This window comes from Bubalus bubalis, chromosome 18 (assembly GCF_019923935.1).
Source record: "Bubalus bubalis isolate 160015118507 breed Murrah chromosome 18, NDDB_SH_1, whole genome shotgun sequence".
Taxonomy (NCBI): domain Eukaryota; kingdom Metazoa; phylum Chordata; class Mammalia; order Artiodactyla; family Bovidae; genus Bubalus; species Bubalus bubalis.
The window spans coordinates 18265988-18288893 of NC_059174.1; the positions used below are offsets into that span (position 1 = coordinate 18265988).

Consider the following 22906-nt stretch of genomic DNA (forward strand, 5'->3'; position numbering starts at 1 on the left):
GGTCCATTTCTTTTTCTTCATTGCATTAAGTTCAGTTATTTTTATTATAACTTTAGGGTTTTTTGTTGTTGCTGCTTATCTTTACTGCTTTTCTATCTTAGTGCTTTTTCTCTTGAATACAACCAAAATAAAAGCTGGTATCCTTCATCTCAGACCATGATGTATGTGTTTAAATATAATTTTACTGCCAAAAATGTGTCAAGTTGGCTTTTATTTCCTAAGTTTTCTTTTATGTGGTTAACATGGCCCTTGAATACCATTGTCTTCTCACTGTTAAATTCTCAACTGAGTTGGCCCTATTGAAAGTGTAAGTCTGCCAGTTTGATTTTAAAATGTTGGAAGTGAATTATGGTGAGTGAGATAGAGCTATGAAGAAAGAATCTTCATGTTCCTCTGGTTATAGATGCCTTTGGCATTTGTTTCTACTTGAAGACAACTTTTATCTAATGCGAATGCTATTTTGAGGGAAGAATTTCTCAACTTTTCAAACTAGTCTGAGGGAAAGTGGGTAAATGACATGAACCAAAACCCTGGGCTCTCGTGTCAGGAAATCCCCTTCACACGCTCAAGTGTTTCAGCCTGTGAGCACATTTCCTGTTGGTGTCAACTCCTGCATGTCGTACCTAAAGTCAGACTTTATCTTCTGTGCATGACATGGAGTTACACCCTAATCTAATTCTTAGATGTAATTAAATATTTCTATTAAAATATAATGGTTTTCTAAATTTGAATCAAGAAGCAACCAGAGAATCTTATTTATTAAGATAATGACCTTTTTGGTGTTTCTTTTCTCCAGACTAGTAGCATTTATGTGAAGTAACATATTTCTGTGATGGATAGTAGAATAGAAGCTAGTTCTTCAGAGGTGTGTCTAGCTACAGTGAGCTGTTGGCTTTTTTTTTTTGAGAATAGTACACTTTTTTTGTTGTTATTTTAAATGCTGTTAAAATTGTAAAATATGTAAAAGTACAGTTTATTTTTATAACGTATACCCTTTTAAAGGTATAATTTAGACGTATTAAATGCAGTTGACCCTTGAACAACATGAATTAGGGGAGGAGTTGAAAATGTGTGTATTGAACATCCCTAGTGGCGCAGTGAGTGAAGAATCCGCCTACCGTTGCAGGGGACAGGGGTTCGATTCCTGGTCTGGGAAGATCCCACATGCCACAGGCAACTAAACCTGTGCCCCACAACTGCTGAGCCCATGTGCGGCAGCTGCCGAGGCCGGCGCGCTCTAGAGCCTGTGTTCTGCCACAGGAGAAGCCGGCGCACCACAACGAAGGCTAACTCCCACTCGCCGCAACTGGAGAAAGCCCGTGCAAAGCAGCCAGAAATTAATAGTTTTTAAAAGTAAATAAATGTTAATGGCATTGAAACATGTAAAATATCATGTATGAAACGAGTTGCCAGTCCAGGTTCTATGCACAATACTGGATGCTTGGGGCTGGTGCACTGGGACGACCCAGAGGGATGGTATGGGGAGGGAGGAGGGAGGAGGGTTCAGGATGGGGAACACATGCATACCTGTGGCAGATTCATTTTGATATTTGGCAAAACTTATACAATTATGTAAAGTTTAAAAATAAAATAAAAAAGAAAATCTTTTTTTTTTTTTTAATCTCTGTATAATTTAAGAGTCAGGCCCCTGACCCCATTCCTCCCTATCCACAGTTCTGCATCAGAGGATTCAGTCAACCTCAGGTCCTGTATTTATTGTTGAAAAAAATCCTCGTGTAAGTGGACCCGTGCCGTTTAAATCTGTGTTGTTTGAGGGTCGGCTGTACCATCACGATGTGGTGCAGCCATTGCCACCGTAGTTTCAGAACATGTTATCCCCGAACAGGACATTTTACCCCCTACCTGTTAAGAAGGCACCCCTCATTTCCCTTCTCAGTTTCTGGCAACAAATAATCTGCCTTCTGTCTCTGAATTTGCCTGTTCTGGACATTTCATATAAATGGATTCATACAATGTGTGGTCTTTTGTGTCTGGCTTTCACTTAAAATTTTTATAGAGTTTTCCCATGTTGTGGCATGTATCAGTGCTTCATTACTTTTCATATCTTTTGTATGGATATATCACATTTTATCAATGTTTGGATTAGCTAAACTTAAAAACTGTGGTAAAAATTACACATAATATAAACTTTACCATAAAGTTCAGCAGCATTAAGCACATGTACTTTGTTGGCAAGGCATCCCTATTACTGTCCATCTTCAGAAATTTTTCATCTTCTCTAACAGATACTTCAGTGGCACCCCACTCCAGTGCTCTTGCCTGGAGAATCCCAGGGACGGGGGAGCCTGGTGGGCTGCCGTCTGTGGGGTCGCACAGAGTTGGACAGGACTGAAGTGACTTAGCAGCAGCAGCAGCAGTGACAACTGATACTTTGTACCTATTAAGCTCTAATTCCCCATTCTCTGCTTCCCCCAACCCCTGCTGCTGCTAAGTCACTTCAGTCATGTCCGACTCTGTGTGACCCTATAGACAGCAGCCCACCAGGCTCCCCCGTCCCTGGGATTCTCCAGGCAAGAACACTGGAGTGGGTTGCCATTTCTTTCTCCACCCCCAACCCCTGGCAACCACCATTCTATTTTCTTTCTCTGTGGCAGAGACTTGACTATTCTAGGTACCTCATATAATCATTGGACTTCCCTGGTGGCTCAGACAATTAAAGCGTCTGTCTACAATGTGAGAGACCTGGGTTGGGAAGATTCCCTGGAGAAGAAAGTGGCAACCCACTCCAGTCCTCTTGCCTTGAAAATCCCATGGACGGAGGACCTTGGTGCAGGCTACTGTCCATGGGGTCGCAAAGAGTTGGGCACGACTGAGCAACTTTGCTTTCTTTCTTTCATATAATCATATGGTGTTTGTCCTTTTTTAAAATTAATTTTTATTGAAATATAGTTGAATTAAAGTGTTGTGTTAGTTTCAAATGTACAGTAAAGTGACTCAGTTATACATATATACAAATACATATATTCTTTTTTACATTTTTTTTCACTATAGGTTATTATAAGATATTGAGTATAGTTAGTAGGTCTTTGTTGGTTGTTTTATACTTAGTACTGTGTATATTTTAGTCCCAAACGCTTACAAATTTATCCCTCTTCTCCCCCTCCCTGTTGTTTTCTGTGTCTGTTTGAGTCTGTGAGTTGCTGCTGTTTTGTGAGTCTGTTTCTGCTTTGTAAGTAAGTTCGTTTATATCTGGTATTTGTCCTTCTTATTTCACTTAGGGTAAATTTCTCGATCCATTTTGCAGCCCATGTCAGAATTTTCTCCCTGTTTTAGGCTGGATAACATTTTATTGTGAGATGTGTAGATCACGTTTTGTTTACCCATTCTCCTGCTGAAGGACACTTGGGTTGCTTCCACCTTTTGGTTATCGTGAATAATGCTGTTGTGAACGTGAGCATACAAGTATCTTTTGAGTCTCTGCTTTCAGTTCTTTTGGCTGTATACCCAGGAGTGAAATTGCTGATCATGTAGTAAATCTGTATCTGATCTTTTGAGGAACAGCCATACTGTTTTCCGTAGCGCTGAGCCATTTTACATTCCTGTCAGCACAAGTCATAATGAATTCTAGTTTCTCCACATTCTCTGTTGAAAACCTGCTGTTTTCTTGTTTTTTGGTAAGGACCAATCGCAATGGCTACTTTAAAAATGTGTTTTTAAAGTGTAGCTAAGCACTGTCTTTTTTTTTTTCCTTTTTATATCAATGACAAATATACCCTTAGTTGACACTTTGATATGAATTGGGATGGGTGCTTAGAAGATGTTACTATGATGCTTCTAAAAATTATGTGAGGTTCTGTAAGTTTGTTTACCCCTAAATAATGTACAAGGTGGTGCATAGAAATAACTTGGTAGAGTTGATCTATCAAGTTAATCTTGGCTATCTTAAGGAGCCCACCTATAAAGCAGGGGTAAGAAAACTTTTTTCTATAAGGGTAGTAAATATTTTAAATAGCTGTGTTTGGTTCTAAGGTTTCTGTCTCAACTACTCATCTATGCTATTGTTAAGCAACCACTGACACTTTGCAAATGAGCAAGCATGGCCACATTCCAATAAAACTTGGTGTACACTGTAATTTGAGCTGCATATATTTTACACCTATCCCAAAATATTATTCTTCTTTTGATTTCAACCATTTAAAAATGTAAAAGCATTCTTATCTTGTGAGCTGTACACAAACAGGAAGTGGACTGGGTTTGAACTGTGGGTGTGTTTTGTTGACCTCTGTGTAGAGGAATAAGTGGATATTAGAGGTAGTGTGGAACTTGTGTGATACTTGAATTATTTGTGGAAATATTTTGGAGATAGCTTTTTGGTCCAGGGAAAGGGCCTAGAGCTAAGGGAGTCAGACTGCTGGAGAGGAGTAGTAAGCTCAGAGTAACAGATCTGGAATCTCAAATGCAATTTATTAATATGTGTGTGTTATAACAAAGGTTAAGTGATTGAACCAACATCTGGCGCAGTGGTTGGCACATCATCACCTTTCATAAGTCTTTGTGGAAATGCAGATAATGAGGAAGAAGAGTGAAGGGTGGTCTGAAAAGATAAAGTGGGGCGGTGGGGGGGTGGTGGTGGACGGATGGCTTCTATGTTAAATGACTGTTCTGTTTTGGTGGAACTGTGTTACCGAAGAGACTAGTCATACCCTCTTACTGTCTTTGTATATGTGTGAGCTCATGAAGACCCAAAGCCTGAATCAATAGGAAATATAAAGTATATACTAAGTGCCAGATTGGGATACCACTGCAGACTGGAGCCTGACCGAGCTGCTTAGTGGGCATTCACGTCCCTGTTTTATAGATGTGGGAACTGAGACTGAGGGAAGTTGGTAGCTTCCAATAAAAGATTATTCAGTTAGAAATGTCTTAGCTGGGATTTGAGAGTAATTTTACCTCTGTGATCCTGATGGTGTGTTAAAATGAGGAGATCCCGTCCCATCAATATCACTTTGAAAGCCTAGTGCAAGAACTGGGTACTTGATTCTTTGGAGAAACCCTGAAGCTCTCTGTGAGCTTACTTTCCTTTAATATCTGTATTAATTATAATGGAAGCTAAAAGAGAAAAAGGATGGCAGTCAGAATGTCATGGTAAGAATGAACTGGTAGCAAAGCAGCAGGGCCCACATTTAGACCCCAAGCTACTCTGATTGATGCTGGACAGCTACCGGTGCACACTGATGGCCCAGAGTTAGGAAAACATAGGGAAAGTTTCAGTCATAGTGATGTAGCGTATTTTTCATCATTATTAAAGTTTTAGTATGTAGAGAGGAAAGTTTGGCAGTGCTTATATGTTTCACTTCTGTTAGTGAAGAAGTATTGTTCTATTACTGTTACAGTTTCTCTTTAAAATTATCAAAGTGTTCACAGTCTTCCAAAAATTTATGTATAAATATATATAGATTGGTAGGGTATCAAGATCTCTTTATATTGCCCATAGGTCTTAAATTTTTAAAATTATTTTCAGGGATTAAGGATGAATTTAATGGCAGTCTTTACAAGTTGACTTACAAGTGAGTAAGCGTTGTTATGATCAAGTGCTGTATCACCAAGAACAGACGTATTAGAAATAGTCTTGAAATAGTAATCATCAGGCTTTACTTTGGAGTAGAAGAAATAGTGTAGAAGAACTTAATAGTACTTTGTAGGTAGATGTGACTGCTAATAACTTCTTCATATTTTAAGAGAAGTTAGGTGGTAAATAATACCTATGTAAGTTGAGCTTTGAATAGCATGAAGCTTAGAGATACTGACTCTCTGCAGTCCAAAATCCATGTATAACATAGTCGGCCCTCTGAGTCTACAGTTCATCAGTGTCTGCAGTTCCTCCATATCCGTAGTCTCAACCAACACGGATCCTTTAGTGCTGTCGTCTTTACTGTTGAAAAAGGAATCTATGTATAAGTGGACCTGCACAGTTCAAACACGTGTTATTTAGTTGCTAAGTTGTGTCCGACTCTTTTGCAACTCTGTGGACTGTAGTCCGCCAGGCTTCTCTACCCATAGTGTTTCCCAGGCAAGAATACTGGGGTGGGTTGCCATTTCCTTCTCCAGGGGATCTTCCTGACCCAGGGATTGAACCCACATCTCCTGCATTGGCAGGCAGATTCTTTACCACTGAGCCAGTGAGGAAGCCCCTCAAACATGTGTGTTTAAAATTTATTTGGTTTGAGAGATTTAACATGATGAAACAGTACCAGGCTCAGATAATTTTTACAATCAACATTTAAAATTTTATGTATACCCTGAAAATATGACTTCTTGTGATCTGCTGATTGACTGCTCAATGAAAGTATCAGGTTTATTGTTTCTATTTTGTTTGATGTTTATTGGATTAAGAAAGTTACCAGGTTAGGAATATGGAGGGGTTGATTTATCAGGATAGTGGCTTTCTGTTTGACTTTAAATATTGTTGTTACTGTAATATTAGTGGCTTGTTATGAAATTTGTTTGGCAGGAAGCTAGAGTTGCAGTGGCTTTTCCTTTAATCACCATCCATCATTATCATTGTTATCTTGAAAGGAAGACGCTGCCATGTTGGTTTATTCTGGCAAAAACTGTAACATACTTTGAGGGAGGCCTTTGATAAAATTTCTTAAAAAGAGTACAACTTGAGTAAACTAGGAGTATGCAGACACTTCCATAACCTGATGAAGACTGGCACTTTCAAACCAGTGTACCACATAGAAACATTTCCTATTGAATCAGGAGCAAGACACTGATACTTGCCTTTACCCGTGTTATTTGGTCTTATCTTGGTAGTTTTCCCCCATGCAGTTGGGCTAGAAAATTGGCTGGTTAGAAAATAAACATATAAAAATCATTAGCTTTTCTATAGAACCGTCAGAAAATATAATTTTAAAAAGGAAAAAAGATTTCACTCACTACAGCATCAAAACCTCTAAAATTATTTAAAACACATCTAGAAATGTGAAAAAAATTTAAAAACGTTATGGTGGGTGGCATAACAGACTTGAAGATGTTAAGTCAACTCATTAATCTGTTAATTAATGTCATTCAAATATAAATCCCAAAGAATTTTTTCAGAGGGGAAAGAGTAACTTGTGCAAGTGATTCTGAAGAGTTGCTGAAAGAATAAACAGATAAGAATAGCCGAGAAAACTGTGGTATTGAAAACTGTACATGAGTTTGGGGAGGAGTAGTTTGGTACTATTGTTTGTTGATTTATACACAAATTTTAAAGTGTAACCTGAGCCCTAGAAAAGGCAGAAATAGCAGAATATCTGAAAAGAAAGCCTAAGACCTGACCCAACTGTGCATGAATTTAATACATAATCAAAGGCTTAATGTGTGTAAATCAGGATTTTTTTCAAGTGCAAGGGAAAGAAAATGAACCATCTTGGTTTAAGCAGAAACCAAGCAAGACACTTGCTTTGTCAAGTACCTGGGATACCCTTGGGGTGGCATTTGCTTCAGTTGTTCCAGAGGCTAAAATGCCCTGTTTCTCCCTGACTTTGCTTCTTTCTCAGAGTTGGCACCATTCTCTTCTTTTGCTGATGGGCTTCCTTTTTGCAGCTAGAGGAAAAGGAGGTGTGGCTGTTGTTTATTCCGGGCTTCTATTTTCAGAGTTCAAGGTCAAAGAAGAAAGTGACCTTCCTTAGTGTCAGCATGTAAAGTCCTGAGGAAGGACATCACGTAGCGTGCTGGGGTCACGTGCCCACCCCGGGCCATGTGTGTCGGATGCTGCACTCGTAGGGTCACCCGTGCCTGCTCTGCCCCAGAACTCCACTGGCTCATCAGAATCGTAGGAACACTGGGAGAGGAGTTGCTCCACAAGGGAACTGGGTAGGTTAGAAGAATTACTGAGAGGGAAGCAGGGGACAGGCCATTGGGCAGACTGGGGCAGCAAGTGTTGTTAAGAAACAGGATGGCATATTTAATAAAGGGCACTGGATACTTGATTAACTGTTTGGGGAAAAAGTTATATCCTTGTCTTTCACTGTGTTCAGTTAAATTCTAAATGAATAAATGGTAGTTAATTTGGAAAAAGGAAAAAATTAAATAACTAGAAATATAGTCAGAATTTTTAAAGTAAACTTTATTTTTTTGAGGAGTTTTAGGTTCACATTAAAATTTGGTGGAGAATACGTAAATTAATTCCCATTTTCCACCAGGGCCGTACATTTATTGAAATCAGTGAATTAATCATCCGAAGTCCATAGTTTACATTAACGTTTACTTTTGGTATTGTCCACTTAATGAATTTGGGTAAATGTATAAAGATGTGTGTCCGCTATTACATCATTCAGAACAGTTTGTCCTAAAAATCTTCTGTGCTCTGCCTGTCATCCCTCCCTCTCCTCAGCCTCTGGCAGCCAATTATCCAACTCTCTCCCTAGTTTTGCCTTTTCCAGAATGTCAGATAGCTAGAGTCCTACAGTATGTAGTCTTTTCAGGGCTTCTCTGGTGGCTCAGTGGTAAATAATCAGCCTGCCAATGCAGGAGACACGGGTTTGATCCCTGATGCAGAAAGATCTCACACGCGGCGAAACAGCTAAGTCCGTGGGTCATGACTGCCGAGCCTGTGCTCTAGAGCCTGAGAGCCGCAGCCACTGGGCCCACACGCCCTAGCGCCCCCGCTCCGCAAGAGAAGACATTGCAATGAGAAGCCCGAGCCCAGCAACTGGAGGGGAGCCCCCCGTTTCTGCAACTAGAGAAAAGCCCATGCAGCAGTGAAGACCCAACTGGAAATACGTTTAAAAAGTAAATAGAATTGAAAAGTGTGTAGCCCTTTCAAATTGACTTCTTTCACTGGGAAATATGCAGTTACCTCTGTGCCTTTTCATGGCTTTGATAGCTCATTTCTTTTTAGTATTGAATTATATTCGTTGTCTAGATGTACCAGTCTATCTTGTTACTTACTGAAAGGCATCTTGGTTGCTTCCAAGTTTTGACAGTTATGAATGAAGCTGCTATAAACATCTATATGCAAGTTTTAGTGTGGACCTAAGTTTTTAGCTCATTCAGATTAATACCCAAGGAGTGTGCTTGCTGGATCATATGTTAAAACTGCCAAACTGTCTTCCAAAGGGGCTATGCCATTTTGCATCCCACAGCAATGGATGAGAGTTTTGCTGCTGCATGTCCTTGGAGCATTTGGTATTGTCAGTGTTTTGGATTTAGGCCATTCTAGTAGATGAGTAGGGTATCTCACTGTTGTTTTAATTTGCAGTTCCCTAATGGCACATTATGTCAAGTATCTTTTCATGTGCTTATTCATCATCTGTGGAAGTTTGGTTTTGTTTTTGGTGAGGTATCTGTGCAAGTCTTTGCCCATTTTTAAGTTGGGTTTTTTGTTTTCTTACTATTGAGTTTTAAGAGTTCTTTGTATTTTTTGGATATCAACCTTTTATCACAGGGGTCCCCAACCCCCAGGCTGTAGTTAAGTTGTGGCCCAGGGCCTGTTAGGAACCAGGCTGCACTGCCGAAGGTGAGCGACGGGTCTGGAAGTAGAAGCCTCATCTACCAGTTCCCACTGTTGTCATTACAGCCTGAACCATCCTACCCCACCACCCGACCACACACACCTCCATGGAAAAATCGTCTTCCATGGAACCAGTCCCTGGTGCCAAAAAGTTTGGGGACCACTGCTTTCTCAGATTATGTGTTTTGCAAATCTTTGTTCCAAGTCTGTGGCTCGTTTGCTCATTCTCTTGATAGTTGAGTATTTTTCTAATCTCAAGGTAAAAAAGCCTTTTGAATACACAGAAAAGGGAGACTTAAAAGCAGAGACTGCAGACTGATGACCTAACGGCTAGATCAGACCTGCACACATGTTATGTTTTGCCTACACTCTTTGGTTTATCTTGTAAACATTGTGTCCAAATTTTAAAATGAAAATTTTGCCTAGTAGTCCGGATTTCTGGCTTATCTTAAAAAATGGGAAGTGTTGGCGGTGCTGGACTCACGTTGCCGAGTGGCAGCCACCGGCCAGCCCCGAGTAGCTGCTGCCTCCTGCCTGTGGGACGTGGGCTTTCCAGTTGGCACCTTCACACTAGTGAACCCTAGCACTGCAGTTGGCATGTGAGTTGCCTTTTCTTGTTATATTTATTTACCTTAGCTGTGCTCTTCAGGCAGAGACTCATAGGTGTAAATCCGCTTTTTAAAAAGTTTTTATACACATTAAAAAAGCTTTGCAAAATGGAAGACTAATCAGAAAGAGTTATTTGCTATCTATTTCAGAAGGTTAATAGCCATAATGTATAAATAATGCTAATGAACCAATAAGAAGATAAGACAGATCCAACATAAAGATCCGATTAAAAGTTTATTTTTAAAATTAATTCCCAGTAGACTGTAAGCTTCATGATGGCAAGGACCATGTCGGTCTTGTTCAATGGAGTATCTTATCACCTTATTCAGTGCCTCATACTTCAGGTGTTTATTAAATTGTTTTTGTCGTTTAATCACTAAGTTGACTCCGACTCTTTGTGACCTCATGGACTATATAGCCCACCAGGCTCCTCTGTCCATGGGATTCTCTAGGCAAGAATATTGGAGTGGGTTGCCATTTCCAGGGAATCTTCCCAACCCAGGGATCAAACTGGTGTCTCCTGCAGGCAGATTCTTTACAACTGAGCCACCAGGAAAGTCCGTTTAATAAATAGCCAGTGTTTATTGAGGTTTACTGTGTGCAAAGTAAGCAGTAAACCCTATGCCAAGCCCTTTCCATATTCTTGTTTAATCTCTATAGAAACTCTCAAGATGATAGTATTAGTATTACTGTCCACAGTTTGCAGGTGAAAAAGGGGCCACCGGGAGAGGTAGAGTACCTACCTGGGCATACCTGTCAGTGGGAACGCAGAGGTTTGATCCCAGCTCATGTTCTTTAAATGGACTTTCCAGGTGGCTCAGTGGTAAAGAACCTGCCTGCTTGTGCAGGAGACGTGGGTTCAATCCCTGGGTTGCAAAAAGTCAGACACGACTTAGCGACTGAACAACAACATGCTGTTTAAACTGCTTTGTTAGTTTCATCTAATAGTTTGTTGAAATGAGTTGAAAAAGAATACAAATGTCCAATAAGCATTGAGAAGATTCCTAACCTTAATAGGAATAGTCTGGCATGCTGAAGTCCCTGGGGTCGCAGAGTTGGACACTGAGTGACTGAACAACAACAGTAGGAATCAAAGAATAAAAACAGAACAGTCTCCCTTGGTGTGGAGGTTGGGGAGGGACCATTGTGCATTTCTGTGGGAGACCTTATCATCTCCCATTCTGGTGGAGGGTGTTTGGGGAGTAACCTTCACAAAAGTTAACTGTTCATGTCTTTCACAAAAGGCTTCCACTTGTAAGAATTTATTCTAAGAGAGAAATTAGTTGAGTACAGGTTTATGTACAAAGACAAGAGTTATAATGTGAATTATAGAAGCGAAAAACTGGAAGCAGCTTAAATGCTTAGTGATATGGGATTGGTGGAATAAGTTAGGGCATACAGGGATACCTTGGGTATAATGCAGGTTTGGTTCCAGACCACCACGATAAAGAGAAGATTGCAATAAAGCAAGTCGCACAGATTTTTTGGTTTTCTAGTGCACATAAAAGCTATCTTTTTACTACTCTGTAGTCTGTTAAGTGTGCAATAGCATTAGGTCTTAACAAATAATGTACATAACCTTAATTAAGAAATACTTTATTGCTAAAAAAATGCTAACCATCATTTGACTACATGGTTGCTACAGACCTTCAATATGTAAAAAAATACAATATCTGCAAAGCGTAATAAAATGAGGCTTGTCTGTATTTATATGCTGTATTTATATACAGTCATTACAAATAGATTTTTATAGTATCAGATGACATGTGCAGTGGCCATGGTATAGTCACTCTGTTTCTCCACTGACTTTAAAGTGGTGTGTGGAGTAAAACAGTTTGCAGCAGATATTTGGTGAGTGTTTGTGTCTGGCACATAGTCACCACCAGCTGTGTTTGCTGCTTTTTTGGGGTAGAGCTATAGGTGGTTTTTAAGTGTACCCCCCGGCATGTGCTTTACAAACCACTGTAAACTTCCTTATTTATTTCGGAGTTTATTTTGTTGTTGTTAAATTTGAAAGAACATGGGACCTCAGAAAGTCAACCTAGGTTTATAAACATTATGTTTTTGGAGTAAATGAACTCTTTGTGAATCAGTTTGTCTTTATTTTTTCACTTAAGCTTAAAAAAATTTTGTAAACAGTGCCAGGACTTACCCAAAAGATCTCAACAGTACAGGGGGAAAAAAAAGGGTAAATTATAAAAGCCGTTGTTGGTTCTCTGCCTGTTTTACCAGTAGTTTAACACAGCAGGAGACACTGCAAGCGCTCATGTATTTATATAGCAGTGTTGGAGGAGGAAACGGCAACCCACTCCAGTATTCATGCCTGGAAAATCCCATGGACCAAGGAGCCTGGTGGGCTACAATCCATGGGGTCGCAAAGAGTCAGACACGACTGAGCGGCTTCTGTGTGTGTGTGTGTGTGTGTGTGTGTGTCTGTTCTTAAATACCAGCAGCGCTTCCAACTAGAAATAAATAAATGAAAAATAAAAAATAAATATTTTTGTATTAGAATTGTATGGATTAAACACATCTACATGTCATTGTTATATTTAAAAATATAACAAACTTCTGTAGAATGAACTATTTTTGTTGACATTTTAACCTGTGGATAAAGAAAGATTCAGCCTCTTTTTTTTTTTTTTAAACTCTTCAGATATTTGAGTACCTTTCATTTGGGGGATAAATCTGATTACTGAGCTTTTATTTCAAGGTATTTATCCTTAATTGGGAAATACTAGCAACTATTCTTTGAGCTACCCAACTTTATCCAGATTTGGTTAGATCCTACTCAGAGTGGCGGAGGGAGTTCAGAATTTTTACTGATAGAGGGAAGAATGAATGGCTAGGATTAAATAAAGCAACTCTCAGGTAGTCGTTTCTTTCCTCTTGCCTCCCTTTTCTTTGTCTTTATACTTGCTCGAAAGTAGTAGCAGGGTTGTGTGGCAAAAGTTAAGAGGCTTAGAGGAAGCAGATGGTTTTCATTCTCTCTCTTCATAGCAGTAAAAAGGGAAGGAACAGGAAATCAGAGGAAAACCATCCTTCTGAAACACTGGCCTAATAAAACTGTGATCCCAAAATTGAGAGCAGCAACAGATGATGACATTTAAAAGGAATGCTCTAATTTCTAGGAAAGCAGGTATGAACACCTCTTAAAAGAAGAAAGAAAGGAAAACTTTATAATTTAGTATCCATTCTCTGCAGTTTTACTCCCATGTCCTAACCAAGGAGGAGTTGACATAGCAAATAGCACATTCTTCAACTATGAACAACAGTTTTAAATGCCTATGAAGTTTGCAAACCTGAAGTGTGTATTTTAAATGATTTTATGTTGTCATCCATATTTTCTCCCCCCCCCCCCGTTTTTTTTTTAAATCTTAGTTTATAGTGAGAATTATTTGGGGTGTGAATACTTTTCTACATAAAGAAGAGTTCGAGGGCTTTTTCTTTTTCACTCTGATGCTGGTGATCTTCCTTGAAATATTTCAAAATGTCAGCTTTTTTTTTTTTTTTTTTTTTTTTAAAACTACATGCTCATTGTGGATGTTTTCTGATAGCCATATCGCTCTGTACATGCAGACTTATTTTCCTTAGGCTACGTTCTGAGAAGTGGAGTTACCCTCTCTGACTCTATGTCCGTAGTTTGGGGGCCAAATTGCTCTTCTTTCTGGTTCTGTCATTTTCCACTGTGTGAATGTCTATTTCCTTGGATCCTGGTCCTGAGCTTATTTTAAGGTGTATAATATCCCTTCTGTGACATGTGGGCATGATCATGGTTGGATGTACATAAGTCATCTGAGGTCCCTTTCTCCAGAAGCGATTCTCTGTGCTGCAGCTCTGGGGACACAGAGCTGAATCGGAGAGTTGAGTCAGCAGGGAGGCCTGTGAGCCAGGGATTCACTGTGAACTCATTGGGGCTGACAGCTGGACAGGAGGTAGGACCAGGACTAGAGTGGTCAGGAGCACTGAGGAGGAGCTAAAGTAATGCTTTTGGCAACTTGACCAAGGAGGTGCCAGCTGAGCTCTCAGAGGCTGAGTAAGAACATATCCAGGCGCAGGGCCTGCCTGTGCAAGGGTGGGGCTCTTGCAGAGATCTGGCATGTTCCAGCACAGTGCCTTGTGGCTGTACTGGGGAGAAGAGGCATCAGGAAGTGATACAGATAGCTTGAGGAAGAGTGATCATGTGGAAGATGGCCCAGAGAAGGGAGAAGCTCGGGGCAGCGAGATCAGCTTAGTTTCCATTTTGGGGAAACAGTAACGCAGGGAGGAAAATCCAAGAAGGAAGATTAGGTTTTGGAAAAAGACAAGGAGTTTCATTTTGAACTTAACTGAGTTTGAGGTGACATCTATGTAGATGAGTCTAGCTGGCAGCTGGAAATACAGAATGGGGGTGTGTGTGTGTGTGTGTGTGTGTGACAATTTCTTTGTGTGTGTACTTAGTCACTCAGTTGTGTTCGACTACTGTGACCCCAAAGACTGTAGCCTGGCAGGCTCCTCTGTCCATGGGATTCTTCAGGCAAGAATACTGGAGTGGGTTGCCTTTTCCTTCTCCAGGAGATCTTCCCAACCCAGAAATTGAACCCAGGTCTCCTGCATTGCAGGCAGACTCTTTACTGACTGAGCTATGAGGACATTTTCTTTGTAAAAATCAAATTTTAGAGCCTCCTGAAGATGTCACTGAGACTGCTGTAGGGATCCCTCTAGGGCTTGCTGTTACTCACCTCTCTTGGTTCCTACTTGCATTTGGAAAACATCACACAGTGCAAAAGAGTATATAAATCCCTGCACCTCAGACCTCAGTTCCATGCCCCAGAGGGAACTACTGCGAGCATGCATTCTTCCTGAAATTTCTCTTGCATGTACACACACATTTAAGTCCCTAGAATGGATGAGTCAGACACCAAGAGAAACTTAGTACTACACTCCCTGCATCGCATCACACGTGCAGTAACTTCCCAGATGTGTCCTGTGTCTGTTGCTGCATGCCTGGCTCTGGGGTCCCTTTCTGTTCATATCTTCCAGGTGCTTGGTTTGTGACCTTTTGGTCTGCAAAGCTAGATTATTAGAATAACTTGAGTCTTTTGCCTTCAAGTGTTAGTTTTCTTTAATGATATTTTTCCTTGTTATAAAAATGCATACTTAATATGTATACATTTTAAAAGATAGACTGTATACATCAGTGTATGTGAGCTATGTGAAAGTCACTCAGCTGTGTCCAACTCTTTGCGACTCCATGGAGTATATAAGTCCATGGAATTCTCCAGGCCAGAATACTGGAGTGGGTAACTGTTCCCTTCTCCACGGGATCTTCCCAACCCAGGAATTGAACCCAGGTCTCCTGCATTGCAGGCGGATTCTTTACCAGCTGAGTCACCAGGAAAACCAAGAATACTGAAGTGGGTAGCCTATCCCTTCTCCAGAGGATCTTCCCAACCCTGGAATCAAACCGGGGTCATTTTAAACAAAGTGAGTCTCTACCCCCAAGTTCGCTTATCAGGTTTAATAATCATAAACAGTATGGTATGTGGACCCTGTTCTATGAGGTGGAGGTTGGGGGAAATATACATGCATGCACACGTGTGTATTTTCACATGTGAAAATTTAAAGAAGATGCAAATGACTATAATCTCTCCCAAAAGATAATAACGATTCCTGTTAGAAAAGCAGACAAACAAATACTCGCTGGTGGTTTAAAAAAATTACAAAATTATACACAATGATATGAAATAAAAAACTAAAGGTCTCCCTAACTCTCCCACCATGCCCTGTCCCTAAGGTGATCACTGATAATGGTTCTCCTTCCAGAAAACTTGTAATGCAAATAGAAATGTGTTGTGACTTTCTCTTGTGTGTTTGCGTATGTGTGTGTCTTTTTTAATGTACATGAAAGGGATCCTTTCTTTTAAACATAACAAACCTTAGGTCTTTCTCTGTCAAATCAAACAGCTCTTCTCCATTCTTTTTAATGGATTATTGGCTATAATTCAAGGGAAGGTCAATGAGTGTTCCTATGATTATGTAATTGGACCCCACTGATGGACATTGAGGCTGTTTCTAAATTATTTAGTATTCCAAATCATGCTGTGGCGAATATCCTTGTTCCCTTATGGAAATATTCTTGGAGGATTAAAAAAGGGGGATTTGTTTTTAAACAGCTTTGCAAAAAGCTGCACATACTTAATGCAGATATTCAAATTGATGAGTTTGGATGTATGTTTACTCCCATGAAACCAGGGTGGTGATATATCCAAGGGAGTAGATATTTGGGCTTCCCAGGTGGTACAGTGGTGAAGAATCCATCTGCAATGCAGGAGACATGGGTTTGATACCTGGGTTGGGAAGATTCCCTGGTAGGAGGAAATGGCAACTCACTCCAGTGTTCTTGCCTGGAAAATCCCAGGGACAGAGGAGACTGGCAGGCTACAGTCCATGGGGTTGCAAAGAGTAAGACATGACTGAACATGCACGCATCCATCCATGCAGTAGATATACCCAATAGCTCCAAAAGTTCCTTGTGTCCCCTCACTTGCTTGTGGTAAGAATACCCTGAAATCTACCCTCCTAACAGATTTTATGACCAACCTAGATAGCATAGTCAAAAGCGGAGACGTTACTTTGCCAACAAAGGTTCATCTAGTCAAGGCTATGGTTTTTCCTGTGGTCATGTATGGATGTGAGAGTTGGACTGTGAAGAAGGCTGAGCGCCGAAGAATTGATGCTTTTGAACTGTGGTGTTGGAGAAGACTCTTGAGAGTCCCTTGGACTGCAAGGAGATCCAACCAGTCCATTCTGAAGGAGATCTGCCTTGGGATTTCTTTGGAAGGAATGGTGCTAAAGCTGAAACTCCAGTACTTTGGCTACTTCATTCGAAGAGTTGACTCATTGGAAAAGACTCTGATTCTGGGAGGGATTGGGGTCAAGAGGAGAAGGGGACAACAGAGGATGAGATGGCTGGATGGCATCACTGACTCGATGGACGTGAGTCTGAGTGAACTCTGGGAGTTGGTGATGGACAGGGAGGCCTGGTGTGCTGCGATTCATGGGGTCGCAAAGAGTCGGACACGACTGAGCGACTGATCTGATCTGAACAGATTTTTAAGTGCACAACCCAGTATTGTTAACTGTAGACACTGTTATACAGTATATCTCTAGGACCTGATTCATCCTGTTCAACTGAAACTATATCCGTTGAACAACTCCCCATTCCCCACCTCACTCCAGCCCCGGGCATCCATCATTCTATTCTCTGCTTCTGTGAGTTTGGCCGTTTTTAGAGTGTGTAAGTGGAATCACACAGTATTTGTCTTTATCTGATTGACTTATTTCACTTAGCATAATGTCCTCTTAGGTTTGTTGGTGTTTCACATGGCAAGATTTCCTTTTTAAGGCTAATATGTCATCCTATTGTTTCCTTTGACTGTTCATCTGTCAGTGTATTTTTGGGTTGTTTCCGTATCTTGGCTACTGGAAATAATGCTGCAGTAAACGTGGACATGCAAATACTCTTCCAGATCCTGATTTTAATGAAAGATGGGGGATTTTAAAGATTATTTATATAAATATTATTTATCACTTATACAACAACCTCTTAGATTGTAGTGATTTACATTTTTACATGCAGCATGTGAATGCCTTTTCCATATGTCCTTGTCAGAATTGTTTATTATTAATCTTAAAATTTTTCAGGGGAGGAGTATCTTGTTATTGACAGTAACTGAATAGACTTGGTCAGTTCCCTGGGGACTCAGATGGTAAAGAATCTGCCTGCAAGGCAGGAGACCCGGATTCAATCCCTGGGTTGGGAAGATCCCCTGGAGAAGGAGACGGCAACCCACTCCTTGCCTGGAGAATCCCATGGACAGAGGAGCCCAGCGGGCTACAGTCTGTGGGATCACAAAGAGTCGGACACGACTGAGCGGCTAACACATGCCATGTGCCTTCATATAGGTCTGAGTTTACAGTTAATGAGGACTTCAGTTATGGAACTGAATGGCTTGACCTTGGTGTGACCCTGTCCTCAGGCACATTGCAAGCCGGGCAGGTGTCCCCCAGGAAGCAGTGTTAGCCCCAAACAGATTTTGGGTGAACTGCAGGGGGCAGTGTTGAGCAGAGGGGCCAGCAGTGGGTCATCTGCCCGCCTTGGCCTGGCGGTATCAGGGAGGCTGCCATGTTGATTTTGGTTCTGAAGTTGCAGGCGCTGCTAAGAGACTCACACCTCACCCTGGGTTGCCCAGCTGAAAAGGTGTGAAGCAGTTCTTCCCTTTTATAGCCAGAGAAGTTGAGCCTTTGAAGACTGTTTAGAAAGGCTAGCATATCTCCTCTGGGGGAACTCTTCTCAGAGCAAAAGTGATTTTTTCATGTCTTTATGACCTAAATTATCTGTGGGTACAGAAGCTATTTTTTTTTTGACATTTCTTCTTTGTTCCATTAAACTTTTGTGTTATCATTAATTTTTGAGTTTAAGTTTTACCCCAGCAAATTAATTTTGATTCTCATTTTCTAAAAATTTTGGGTTGGGGCATCCTCTCCAGTTATATAGAGGCACTTATTTTATCATATTGCTTTTATATACTTTTCCTTTAAACGCAGGAAGTGGGTGCACTTTGCTGCTCACTTTATCTTTTAAGAAGACATTGATATCCTAATAGAGGGCACTGTGTTTCTGTCACTCAGGAATTCTGATCACAGGAGAGCTGTGTTTTGTAATTCTAAGATGAGAAACTGTACGGTTGGGTGTGTACCACACAGCAGTGTTTGCTAATTTAACTAATACCAAGTTTTAACCCAGAAGTGGAAGAAACTGATGTTTTCTCTGAGTAGTTGATACCAGAGGCATAATTAATGTGTGAAAGCAAACTTGCACACTTTCTCCAGTTTCCAGCCTTTATTAGGTCATCATGTCACTCAAAAGTGTGCCAGGCATGTAGTAGGCACTCCAGAAATGGGACTCAGTTCCTTTAGGATTTTTAAAGCACCTGGATATACGTTGTACCATGCCAGTCAAATTATGCGGTCCATGGGGAAAGAGCCCCTCAAAATTATCTTAAAATTTTCATTGGAAGTTTATCTCCTGATTGTACCAAGATTTCATTTAGTTCTTTAATAAACATCTTACAGATAGTAGGTTAAATATAGATGAGATAAGTAAGAATGTTTGTGTTTGGCTTGGGTAAGGAGATGACCCTGGCAGGCCTGAGATGGTTTTTCTAGTTCTTACTGTTCAAATAGTTGTTTTGTTTTAACAGCCCTTCTTTTTCCGCTTACTCCTCTTTCCCTCCTTCCAGTATGGTAAAGGCAAAGTAATAAGAGAGGTAAGATAAGCTGTAGAATCATATTTTCCTAAATAGGAAGATGGTTCCATGGATTATTAAAATTTAGGATATTTTTTTCCTTCCATAACAGCTTTATTTTTAATAGCTGTTAACTGCTAACATACCAGCTGTCTCTCAGTAGGAGAATGCGTCAGCAAACAGTGTTAGGGTAGTCTTTCCCTCCCTCCCCCGGTAATTATTTTTTTAATTATGAAAGTACGATAACACATTTACAGGAGACTTGGAAAATACAGGGAAAAATTACATATAGTTCCACTATATATTACAATTATTTTTAAAAGTAGATAAATAGATATTTTAGTTGGCATTTCAATACCAAACTCCCCCAATTTATTAGAATGAATAGACAGAAAAGTAGAAGGATATAGTACACCTGAAAAGCACTATGAACCAATTCAACATAATTAAGATTTATACAATTTTCACACAACAGCAGGACACAAATTCTGTTCAAATTCCCGTGGACTATAAATCTGGAGACACTGGAACATATCCAGGGTCATAAGAAATGTGCAAAAATTTCATGGTCTGTGTCTGAGGTATTGAAATCATAGAGTCTGTTCTCATATCACTGTGAAATTATGTTAGAAATCAACATCAGAAGATATCTGAAGATAACTCACGTTTTCAAGTGCAGTGTGACAGTTACCAAGAGAGCTCTTTAATTTAGCCATTGAAAGTGTGGTAGGGTAATCTTGTTTCAACGATTTGTCACATAAAACTATCATACCTTTCCTCCAAATTAATGTGTTCTAATTAGAAAGTTGACAGCCTAGTGATAAACAGGAGTTCTAGAATCTTCTCCACCTTGTAATAATGCTGAGTTCAGAAATCCCTTACAAGACCTTTGGCGGCTTTGTGGTCATCTGAAAGTGACTTGAGGTGACGAGGACCTCACTACCCTGCAGGGCGACCTCTTTGCACTTCCGGAAGCTGTCATAGGAAAGCACTTCTGTTCGTCTGCACCCTGCCTGTGGGGAAGCATCGTGGGATATATGTATCACACACACAGAACTACTTCACATCATGAGTATTTGTTTCCATCACTAGATGGACACCACCCAGGGCAAGGATCATGTGTGACCAGCTTTTTTCCTTGTAATACCTTGAACACAGATATTCAGTAGTGTTTGGAGGATGACTTCTTACTTAGTTTCATATGACTTAAAGATTAACTAGAGGTTGGGCTAAACACTTTTTGCCTGTTATTTGAATTATAAAATGTGTAAGTTTCTCTGAGATCTGCTTTTCCTGAAGTGGATCCATGATGAAAATAGCCTAATCTGAGCATCAGAAAAGACCCCGTAGTCTACCTGATGCATGATCTCTATAGTTCTGAGAAGCAAAGGGTAATTTAAGGGGTGTGTGTGTGTGTGTGTGTGCCCACGCGTGTGCGTGAAAGTGATAACTGAGGACTTAAGTGATGGGTGGGTGAGACCTGGCTGGGAGGGTGTGTGTAGGAAAAGCTGATCAGTTCTGAGCAATGATTAAAAGGTTTTACTACAGACCTTTATAACTATGAAGGTTTCTACACTTGATCTGAGCTCAGAATTTTTTTTAAAAAATGTGTAAGTGGGCCTTTGTAGGGTAGCTAACAGTCAAATTTAGGAGGTTTTTCCCATTGGTTACAATGGAAGTATTCTACAGTGATATGCTTTCAAACCACAAATAAACTGATAATTCATAGCAAATGATCTAGTTAGATAAGAAGTCCATTGTTTCGTTTATTTGTGGTTCTTATCCCCACCAAAAATGTAGAAGAGTAAAGCAAGCCATAAACTCTCTAATGACTAATGATTTTAGCTGTTGTCTATCACAAACCAAAGGGGATGACCTTAGAGAATATATTAAAAGCTGAGAAGCTTAAAAAAGAAGTCTGAAGATACTAGGGTACCTGGAAGGCACCTAGTTAAGTCAATGAAGACTTGACTGCACTGGGAGTCTCTGGGTTTAGCGGCAGAACTCCTGGAGTTTTAAAATCCAGTTTTCCTGTTCCACAGTGAACAGGCACAACGCTGTCATCGGTCATTCCTTACCAAATGGCCCAGCCGTTGGACACCAAGGGCCTGAAAATGCTCCTGGCTGCTGCTCCCTAGGTTGTGTCTGAGAACCCTGAGGCCAGAAAAGGAACACAGCTGCCCTCAGGCAGTGCCTGAGTATGGAACTCAAGTGTTTTGACTCGAAAAAGAAAACATCAGAAGAAGCAGAAACTACTGATTAGAGTTTACTATGCCACATTCTGTTAACAGCCAGTGGATGTTGAGATTTGGTCTTCTTTCCTTTCCTTGCAACCATTTTGGGTCTCCTGGTGTTTCTAGCTTCCTGCGGATCCTGAACCTGCTCTGGACCTGAATGGGCTTGCAGCTGCGGGCACATCCCTCCTACTAGATTTTGTTACTTGGAGGCTGCCCTGCCTCCCACTGCTGCTCCCCCCGCCCCCGCCGGCATGCTCCCCTCTGGTGCTTGGCACCCATTGCTGTTTAACTGGTGCCCTTCTCCTGGCTTCCTGGTTCATCGCAGCTGTGCTAAACCGAGATAGCCAGCAGAGCATCCTCAGTCTGGTATATTACCTCCAGCGACCTGGAGCTGGGCCTCACGTCTTGTCTGCATCCAACCCAAGTTTTGCAGATTTCCTCCCATTTCATACTGAGGGAAACTGCTGGTGACTCGGACAGTAAAGAATCTGCCTGCAATTCAGGAGACCCTGGGCGGGGAAGATCCCCTGCAGAAGGGCATGGCAACCCACTCTAGTATTCTTGCCTGGAGAATCCCATGGACAGAGGAGCCTGGCGGGCTACAGTCCTCGGGGTCACAAAGAGTTGGACAGGACTGAGTGACCAATACTTACTTTCCCTCCTAAAGGTAGCTCTTCACAGCTGCACCGCCTTGTTAAGGAATGCGGTTTTCATTTGTTCTGATTCTTTGTTTTCTTCTGTAGTAATTGACTGCACACAGCTCCCCAGCCAGCCTTCTTAGTGTTTCCTTTCACCTTGTTCATCCGTTCCCGCAGCACCTCAGACCTCAGACCTCAGCCCTTGCAGGCACCCTCACTCTTCTCTTCCCGTTGCTGGTCCTGCCCTCTGGCCCCACCATTGTGTCTGTGTGTGTGTGGCATTTCTGAGCCCATTTCTTTCCTGCCGCCATTCTCCAGACCTTGAGCCAGCCCTGCACTCGCAGTCATCTATGAGCCATTCTTTGTGCATCCAGCCTTGTCTCTTTGCCAGCCCGTTGTTGGCACCATTGCCAGATCTTAAAATGCTCCATTTTTGAAGTCAGTCTTTCCCTGGTCCCTTTCAGAATCGTTTAAATAGTTCCCTGTTACCATCCGGGAAGGTCTGAACTTGTCGTGTGTCGCTCAAAGCCTGCTGTTGTCCAGTACCGCCTTCCTCTCGGGACCTGCTCCTCCCTCTCCTCCTCCCCCTGCCACAGGCTGTGCCCTCCGCTCGGTGCTCCCTGAGGGGGCCTCCTACCTCTCGGTCTCCGCAAGTCCTTTTAGCTCCTTTATGGA

General features: G+C 41.2%; 1 protein-coding gene and 2 non-coding genes across 8 annotated transcripts in view; all 3 read left to right on the forward strand.

The window, feature by feature from the left end:
* TENT4B (terminal nucleotidyltransferase 4B) overlaps positions 1–22906 on the forward strand; it is a 71892-nt gene that overhangs the window by 29206 nt on the left and 19780 nt on the right. The gene's annotated exons all lie outside the window — the stretch shown is intronic.
* On the forward strand, positions 20658–20739 carry LOC112580486. The gene has a single exon (XR_003104884.1). It is a non-coding gene; the product is annotated as a small nucleolar RNA U2-19 (small nucleolar RNA).
* On the forward strand, positions 20877–20946 carry LOC112580485. Its single transcript, XR_003104883.1, has one exon. It is a non-coding gene; the product is annotated as a small nucleolar RNA U2-30 (small nucleolar RNA).